The sequence below is a fragment of the Schistosoma haematobium genome, chromosome 1, assembly GCF_000699445.3.
Source record: "Schistosoma haematobium chromosome 1, whole genome shotgun sequence".
NCBI classification, from domain to species: Eukaryota; Metazoa; Platyhelminthes; class Trematoda; order Strigeidida; family Schistosomatidae; genus Schistosoma; species Schistosoma haematobium.
In genome coordinates, this window is record NC_067196.1 from 48,403,171 (window position 1) to 48,413,145 (window position 9,975).

The window sequence follows — 9,975 nt, forward strand, 5'->3', positions numbered from 1 at the left end:
AGGGATAACATAATTCTTTTTTGGATTGTTACAATCCATTTAGTAAACTGTCGAATTCAGTCCTGTTTCCGGAATGCTTACTCAGTTTTATACGTTGAAACGCCTCGCTCACTTCGAAAGAGATATCTCTTGATCATGAAGCACTAAGAACCGTCTCGAGTAATTATAAAAGAATACAAACAGCTAATTACTGCGGTAACATTTTACCAACATCAGGAAATATTACTTGCACTCAAGGTGAAAGCTTAAAACCTACCGGTTATTTGACATTTCGTCTTAAAGTTCGCGTACAACAGTGATTGACAAAAAGTTTGTTTATCCGAAACCGTTAAGTTTTTATCATCATGTTATTTTCTAAACCTACCCAGGTTTTAAGTAAAGGTGGTGAGGTTCAGTAGAGAAATCGGTATGCGAGATCAAGTTACTAATCAGCAAACGAATTAGAGTGTACACCACAAAGTGGAGAAAGTTTGGTTGTTGTTTATTGTGGTGATTTTGTGATTTTACTGGACTAACGGGCCACTTAAATATAAGAACACTTAAAATCCATGTGACCCAACGGATAACCAACCAAAACACATAAATTGAAATACGGAATGGCCACCTCACGTCAGGCTGTTCTAGGCCGTTGAAACGGAACGGCGTGTGTCTTTTACGGTCCCCAAAATGCTAATAACTCTTTTCGACATATCCCAAAAATATATTAAGAACCATGTTAATTTAAAGACATGTTTAGAAATAAACATTATTGTGCTATTTTAATAACCGAGTAACACATATTGTTGGACAGATCACTAAGTTTCAACAAATGTTCACTACCACTTTTGATTTCTGTGTATCATAACTGTTTTGCGATATTTCATATGCTCCCCTCGCTCCCTGAAAACTCTAGAGATTTTCCAGCATGTCTTCCCTTTGCATCTGTTTGAAGTATAACCTTCTGGTATCTAGCTTGTTTGGCCTGATTAACGAACCTTTATCTGACGGTGATTTCTCGCTACTCAGACCTTCGAAACAATCTTGAATAACTAGAATATGCACAAATTAGGATAGTTTATAAGTAGGAAAGTCATATTCTTCACTCTTTTAGTTCCTTGATTTTGTCACAAATAATTCCTCCACTATATTTTTAATATTTTTTTCGCATGAGAAATGGAATTTATTACTTATTCATACTTAGGTCTTTTTGGTGAATGACGGTTGAGGACCATTTGTACAGACCTGTCCACTTTAATGAAATACGTCAAGTAAATTCAGTAAGACATTCGGCGACTATCGCAAAAGATGTAAGTTTACTTTCGTTACTAAATGTCCAACTTCTAGTATCGTGTGGTAGGAACCTGTACCGCTACATCTGTGGTGGTTCCCAGCAAAAGGAGCTTATACAATATATATCGATACACTAGGTTAATAATAATATACCAAGGAAGTTAACAGTAAAAACCCTAGGTGTCCGTCTGCGAGTAAAACCAAGGGTAACAAAATACAGTTAGGATACAAATGGTATATTAACAAACAGATAATAACAGTTATTATGGAATGAATGTTACTTGTAAGCTGCCTCTTGAGATAACAACCACAAACTGAGTTCACTTGATTGACGGAGATTCCTCTGCAGGTGATTGCACCAACGGCGTTATGAGGAAGACTGAGTCCAACAGTATTATATGATAATAATACGTGCCAAAAGTCCAACGTAGTGTCGGAAGGCCTAAAAGGATGTTATAACACTATTATAGTCTTCAATCAAAACCGTAGCCAATAAAGCAGAAGAACAAACGGCGTAGATAGCGTTTTATATTTTAAACAACGCGATAGTAAATTCGTATATTAATTATCAAAACAATTATCATCCTTTTTTAACAAGTGATACAGAAAAACAACAGATATTGAATAAAAATATGGTTACATATAAAGTGTGACAAACTGGAAAGAAAACGCGGTTTATATTTTGTCTTTACAAAAATCATTGAATATACGTCACCATACTTCAACAGGTATCCTAAGGATATTTGGTTTTGAAGTCAAAGTGTTTTCCTGCATCTTCTAGGATGGAATAGATAAATAATCAGAACAAAATAAAAACAAAGTAGAATCTAATGTGTCCATTAGAATGTCCTATCCCAGTTGTTATTTCATTCTGGTATTTGTGTAAATGTTGAGCCTACCTATATGTTAACTGTTTCATTAGCTAGCTTGGTAAAGATTCTGATTAAACAGCGTCCTTACTAATCTATCCGCTAGACCGACTCATGTCAAAGTTTGAAACAAGCAACGGTTAAAACAGAAGCAGGTGGTTCCTTTTGTTACGGGAGATCTGAAGATAATAGACTCCTGTAAAACTATAAAAGCGTTGGTACTTGAACACACGTTTCTCGAGGGCGAACATACAGCGACGGAGAAAACGTAGTCAAAATTCTGACTACATAAAGAAGGTTAAAAAGAGAACGCGGAAACATATAATCGAGACGGTATGTATCGATCCTGTGGGCGTGAACACTATGTGTAATCTCTTTGAATTTATAGCAAATATATTGTGGTGTACCGAACAAACGCGTTCTATAAAGGTTCATCAAAGCATACCACCAACTGTCAAAATAAGACGAATCAGATTAGAAAATGGTGTGAATTATACGAAGGAACTTATTAACTACATCGTCGCATCTCGTCATGCGACAATTAGGATGAGGCCTATTATTCTAGTAACACAGATAAGTGAACCAACCCGGACCTGAATTCTAAAGAACCAATTTCTTATCCGTTATCAGCCTTTTTTGCAGCATGACAACGGACACTATTACAGTGAAATATGGATTGGAATTTTCGTCTAGACAAAGTAATCGAGAAGCACAGACTATATTTCCTAAAGTGCGCTACATATCACGCATGATTTTATTTTATCTTAGCATCCATTCATCTACGAATTCCTGGACTTCCAAAAATTTTGAAAAATGTTCAGAGTCATAATTCTGGAAAATCTCATATCGATATCATTCCCTCCTTGTGAACAATGGAAAGAACGATTTGCTCACATTCAAACACGATCCGCAAAGACAGTGAAAGTGGTTACTTACTGGAGTTAGTAAAACATCTTACTGATTAAGGGTAATTGGGTGTGCGTTGGCAAATCACGATAACTTTCCAGGCTTGGTCCCGTCTTGTCTGTAGACATTCGATTAGACGTCAGATGTGCTATACGTATTTCGGCACTTCGTGCTTACAGTTTCAACATTTTTCAATTTGTCGCCCATCAGATCTGGTCTTTTTCGGTGTGGTGAGGTTGAGGCATATTTAACCTTTGACAATAACAGTATTTTGCATAGCTTCTGGGCTTCAAAAACCTTTACAGGTTTTCAAGGTTCATCCTATATTGTAAATTGTTTCTGGCTCCGAAATGCCTATTATTATCGATCACGAATATGTCGATGATTCTTTAAGTATAAACACAAGTAGTACACCGACTCATGAAGCCATTGTTGGATGTTATATTAGGCCGTCGTGAAATAATGTATTATTCTCTCCCCAGAAATCGGTAATCGTCAAAAAATATCGGTTAAAAGTATATACTGAGTGCAAAAGTTACAAAATACTTTCCTTCTCGCTGGCTTTTTAGCAACAAGTGTGGCTGATTTCGCGGTTCTATGATGACGTCACCATTATGGTTGCGTTAAGCCACGAAAGGAGCGTACCAACATGCCATTGGTCTTCTGTAAGTCGACCAAATTAGCTTAGTTCTCCTTCATTATTCTTGTACGTTGCCTACCAGATAATTTTAAAGACTGTCAAGCTATTAGTGCTATAACAATTTTAGAAGACAAGAGCTAGACTTTAAGATACGATCGTCCGACTACGCTATTTGTGCTCCCGAATAAGTTTCAGCCTACAGTAATATTTCTAACGCTTTGGACTTACATGACCGTAAGCATATGTTAGTTGTTTTCGACTCGTGCTCCCAGGTATAAAATTAACCTGTTTTGCCCTTATGTTTCCTTGATTTGTAACATAGGCGGTCAGTAACAAAAATAAATACCAACTTCTAATTGATAGTTGATGTCGGTAAAATCTTTCTCACAGTTCACTTCGTTTTGCTAGCCCAATTCGCCTCATAGCAATCCTGATTAATGTATCCTAGAGAAAAAAGAACAATTCGCACGTGTGCAGTTTTGTTTCTCGAACTGAAAGTGAATAATAATTAAAGTTCTACCTTTTAAAAATCAATTTCAGTTGCGTCATAGTCTTTTGAGAAATGCACTTCTTTATTAGACTGAGATAACAGTGGGATGTCGCTGAACCTGGACCAAATGATCCTTCACGAATAAGTGCACCCTACCTTAGGATATTTAATTTTAGAATTTGAATGGCTGATAGAAAGGACTTAATCTCATTGAAGGCAGAAGAACGAACTTTATAGATATCAGATGACTTATCCACACAGGGTTGGTCATGTATCTGTTTGGCCTTGCTGTCAAAACAATCTTTGTGTCGGTATGATTATATTTCATTTTTAAATGTTCTTATCATACAGTACCACTGTCTATCACGACAGTGGTAATCAGGACGAGGAATAGTATGAACTCAGGATAGAACCGTTGTAACTAAGTGGTGTAGTAAGAAATTCTCCTCTGTCATGTCAGAAAAGAATAATAGCCGGAAATACTGTCAACAAGTTTCAATACGGGAGCTACACTTTGTAGTTAATTTTGCACCAGAATCCATTGATACTCAACATATATATTATTAGTTCTAAAGTGAGACTTTTGAATTCTTTATAGTTGTCAGTAAGATGTCAGATATGTGTCGCCTACTAAAAGTAAACTCAAAAAAAATGACTTGGCTGGACACTGTTCTAATAATAAAAGACATATGGTTCAAATATTTCAAATGGTTGTGGACGAAATAGAAGAAGCTTTCTCTTAACAGGCTTCCGTGTCTAGTAGCAGGGGATCACCAAATCCTCCAGGCAGGAACCTAGGTATGTTAACAATAAAAGAGGAAAAGAAATTGGTAAATCATAGTATAATGCTGTCCTTGGTCCTTAAGAATAGGCCAAGTTGCCTCTTGAAGGACTCCTGAGAAGTCGCTTGGACTAGCTCGGCCGGCAGCGAATTCCAGCTTTTGACAACTCTTAAGGAGTAGAAGTTATGTCTACATTCCGTTTTGCTATGTTGTGTTTCCAGCTTCTGGGTGTTACCCCTTAGGTTATTATTCGAACTAAGCTTAAGTAGGTGTTTAAGAGGATGTCCAGAAGTGTTAAGAATACTATAAGCCATTGATAAATCACCTCTAAGACGCCTATACTCTAATGGGTAAAGGTTTAGTGAATGGAGGCCTTCTTCGTAAGGTGATCGGTCAACAGAAAGCATACAACTAATTATAATTGAGCGGTATTCCAGTAGAAGACAGCATCACTTGACAGAAAGTTTAACCAACTTCGTAAGCAAGACTCTTATCTCGAAACTCATAAATAAGTTGGATAACAAGGTTTGTGACGGAAGATTAGAACGATAAGAAAAATTGAAAGCGAAACAAGAATAGCACTTGATAATATCTGTTGAGCCTATACTAACCCTTAGCTGCAAACAGAAAAAACAACGTTATAACGTTCGGCGGATATTTAGGCGATAAGTCGGTAATTTGTCGACAAAAAGGCGAAAAAGGGGAAAATCTGCATTATTTCCCCCGGACAGGCGAAAAAGGCGACATTCTGATGCGTTTTCCCTCTTATTTCCCCTTTCGCTACCAAAGCATTTACCCCTTTATTTCCCCTTTCTTCGCCTTTATTTTCCCTTTTTGTGTTGCTTGGGTATGGCGGCCGTGGTAGGCTTTTGGAACAATTAGAGCAAAAGGTTCGAATTTAAACACACGAACCTGTAGTGGTATTGGTTGTTATCCACACGACCCTTAGAGCCGAACATATGACAGCTGAGAAAATCCACACCCAACATTTAACATGTAGAGGTCAGAGATGTTAAACATCGGAATACTTAATCGGCATGGCAAGGTCAATTCATGCAGATATAGTCACTCTATGTGACTTCCTTTTCATACTTAAAATATTATGATATCTCCAGCCCAAATGAGGTCTTCAGATGTGCTAGAAACCATACTGCTGACAGCAACAAAAGGGCAAGTCAGAATATGCAATAATGTGACTTCCACGTAGGATCTTATGAATTAGGTAATCACATCATAACTCATCTACAATGTTGGAACTATGGCTATTATTCGAGTAGCATAGATTAGTTAACTTGACATCAAATTAGACCATATTTCTACAGTTGAACCCGATTGATTTGACACCAAACTCCCAGTAGATTCAATATGACTGTCCAGACTGTCTGGATGGTCGTGATCTGCACTGTGAACTGGACTTAAGTCATTGTGGTGACCTGCTCCGGTTTCTGTGGTCTCTGCACTACGACAACGGCCTCCGACAGACTTTAAGCTCTGTTATAAGTGCATCGTTCGGTGATTTTCTCTTCTTATGCGGTATATCATATGTGATCCGTTTGGGAGGTTCTCTCCATAATCTTACCTGCTACACATACTAATCGAGGTAAAAAAAGGGCTTGCGTCTTGTGCATCCAGACGGTGTTATACGTTGCATGGGGAGTTTGTGTCCATCCTTGTTTCAGGTCTGTTTCACCAAAGGTGTTGTCATCAAGTTATACATGGAGGTGAAAGAAGAATTGGGATGATGACTCGTCACCTAGTTTCTCTTTTAGAAAAGCCCTTGGATTATTTGGCTGTATTATAAAGATAAGAGGTCCGCTGTCTCGCCTTTGAAAATGGTTTACGGTCATGATGTAGAGAAATTCAAATTGATTTACGGACTTCTTCAGAGAAAAAAGGGAGTACGGAGCATAAATCTCAGTGTCAAATTCCCTCAGATTTGATGCTGGGCTCCGTGAAGTGGCATTTCAACTGAGTAAGTCTAGACTCAGAATAACTGCGATCAAATCCTGGGAGAGAGGATGTATTCATAACAGTATCTATCTCCACAGGTTATGGTTAGTTTCCTGGTTCTCACGTTGTACTGGGTTTAACACTTAACGATATCGAAATAATATCTTGCTTACTTACCCACTTACGCCTGTTAACAACTAATACCTTAACGGAATATAAATATTGAAAAAATAGATTTGGTATTTAAAATACGATATACGAAATACCTTAAACTTTAATCAAAAGGAGACAACAACTTTGACTTGCCAGAAGGCTGAGCCGTTATTGAGCATATACATAGATAATCTTTTCGTCTTCGAAACAAGGACTTGTCAATTGTAGAACCTGTTTTCATGATGGTGATAGGTCTTTGCTGCACGATCACTGATCAGTTGGAGCGAGAGGTCTTAATTTAAACAGACAAACGTTTTAACGCTCAATATCGGATGCAAGGCGGTATCATGTTCACATTATATACAGTAGTAATGAGTGCTTTGGCAATAATGTAATAATCTTGATAGGAGGTTTTTGTTTAACAAACTTTGTCCAGAAGATCAAAGGCTTTTCCTGACCTCACGATTTAGTGAAGAAGGTGAGGTATAGGTTGAACAGTCTCCAACGATGTCTCAAACCTTATGAAGCTGAACAAGGAGTTGATGAATACAACCTTTCAACTGTTTGTTTGATAAGGATAATGAGATTAAGGTTGTATCCAATAATGAGCCAGAGTTGGTTGACCGTTTTAGAGTCAAAAGTCTTATTTTGTGATATATTTACGATTGACAGACAATCTCTTGTGTCGAAAGGATGTGGTCTTTAGTGCAACATGGATTGATGCCGGTATGTTTATAGGCGTCTACCTCAGTCCCTAACTTCAGTTAACTCTCGACTGCAGTTTGGCGTAATAAGAGTGATTTATGCTTTAAATGTACCTCAGCCTCGTGAGATTTTTCTTGGATATATGAGCGTACAATTACGTGCCCTCCAGCAGACATATCGAGGTTGAAACCGAAGCACATGTTGAGTCTTCATTTGAGGAAGACAAGAGATAGTGTAATCACCATAAATTTTGGGTGTGGTTTTTCGCTGTTGAGATACCCATTACGAAGAAGACATATTTTTGTATATATTCCTCCGTTTTGAGGTTAAGTGATTTACTTATGGGTATGGGCTAGTACTAAAACACATAACAGGTCTTCTGGGATGACGAAAATTGTATCACCATGCATTAAGATCACGTCCATTTTTATCCGAACGTACTGCACGGGTATGTAATTTGTCACTTGCAGGCGAGCTTGTATATGTTAACTCCTTACTCGAAGTACCTCTTTGGCTGCTGTTATCCATACTCTTTTCGTAGAAGGATAGTTTTCTTCTCGAGGCAAGAGGAACTTACAGCACATCACTTGCAAAAATCAGTTGCCAAGTTTGTGGAGAAAATGATTCCGAACAGTTCTCAGACAAAAGCAGCTGAATTTCTTAAGAGAAACATCATGACATAGTAGATTGGTTTCTTTACAGATTGCTGAGACTAAAAAAATTGATACATAAAATACTCATCAAGTTTTTATTCAAAATGGAGGGCGTTTCTTACCGGGCTTCAAAAGTAGCATTTAGCCACGTTCAAAAAGTTAATGATTTTAATATTGAAGGTCTGTATTTTCTGAAGACTTCTTGCAGCGCAACACCTTCCCAAAAATATGAAATCTCTCCACAAAAAGATTAATCATTTACACATAGCACAACTTGATAACCGCAATTACCAGGTTGGTCTATAAATCTTATTTTTTTGTTCCGTAATTAATAAGGAGGGAAATTAGACAATAATGCACGTTTTCGGATAGTTTGTAATATCTTCGTTATATGGTCCTACACTAAGCTAACTAGTCACTCATTAAAACCCAGAGACTTCATTTCAGTTAGAAATATCTATGATCCATTCTGATAGCCTTGGAACTCACTGCACATTTTAGTGACCGTATCTGGGTCCAAAATATTTGTTAATTAAAAAGTAATGTTTTGTTTTGGATTCGGAATATTATTATGATTCTTTGATTAATCCATGGTCCATAGCCAGAGAAAAATACTCGAAAATATTGGCGCCCATTTCCCGCCTTGCGTGTCATCACAAAGTGTTGAGGAAATCGGTTTATGTTCAGCAAACAAAATAACCTTTGTAGGTAGTCTGAGTACCTCGTGGGGTGTTGCCTGTTATGTTTTTATTCCTAGCACCGCCATAACCCTAACTGTACAAATTCACCTCAACGAGTAGCGCTACTATGGCTTATGTGGTTTCTCTATCACGCTTTTTAATGTTTACAACCCAGTTAAAACGTCTTAGTGACAATTAAGAAGATTTCAGAGACCACCTAAACGATAAGTAGGCGTTTAGAATGCCTTCGTAAGTCAAGGAATGAAGCCGTTACTAGAAATCTACATAAAGTCTTATGTATGTCTGGAAATGCACAATCGTATTTTGCAATGAAATAATCTAGAATGTACTTGACATCCCAGGTGTCTGATAGGAACAACACAGACTGTTTTCCTAATTCACGATTTCCAGGGTTCAGAATTCCTTGTTCAAAATTTCGAGAGGAATTTCATATAAGGCCAATGGTCGATTTCTTAGACCTACAACCAGCATATCATCAGTATAAACATAGATAGAAGGTTAATATTTAGGTTGTCGCATATCATTGCGATTAATAAACAACCATCTTCTTTGTTATCAAATAACGGGACTAAATAGTAGCCCAGTTTTGCCTTAGTTTTCAATAGTTGTTTAACGTATGCACCTCTGCGATCTTAAAAGCGTTCCAGAGGCTTTATAGGCCTCCATATCAGTAATTATTATGTGCCAAGTAGTGATTGCTTTTGAAAAATGATACCACGAATTATTGTGAGCAGCCGTAAACAGAATAGTTCATCTGTGTCGAGTGTGGGTCAGTTGTCCACCAAGAACAGTAGAATATGATTTCAAAATGCAGCTAAATTATCGCAAATAAATATGTAATTTTTTGAATACCATGT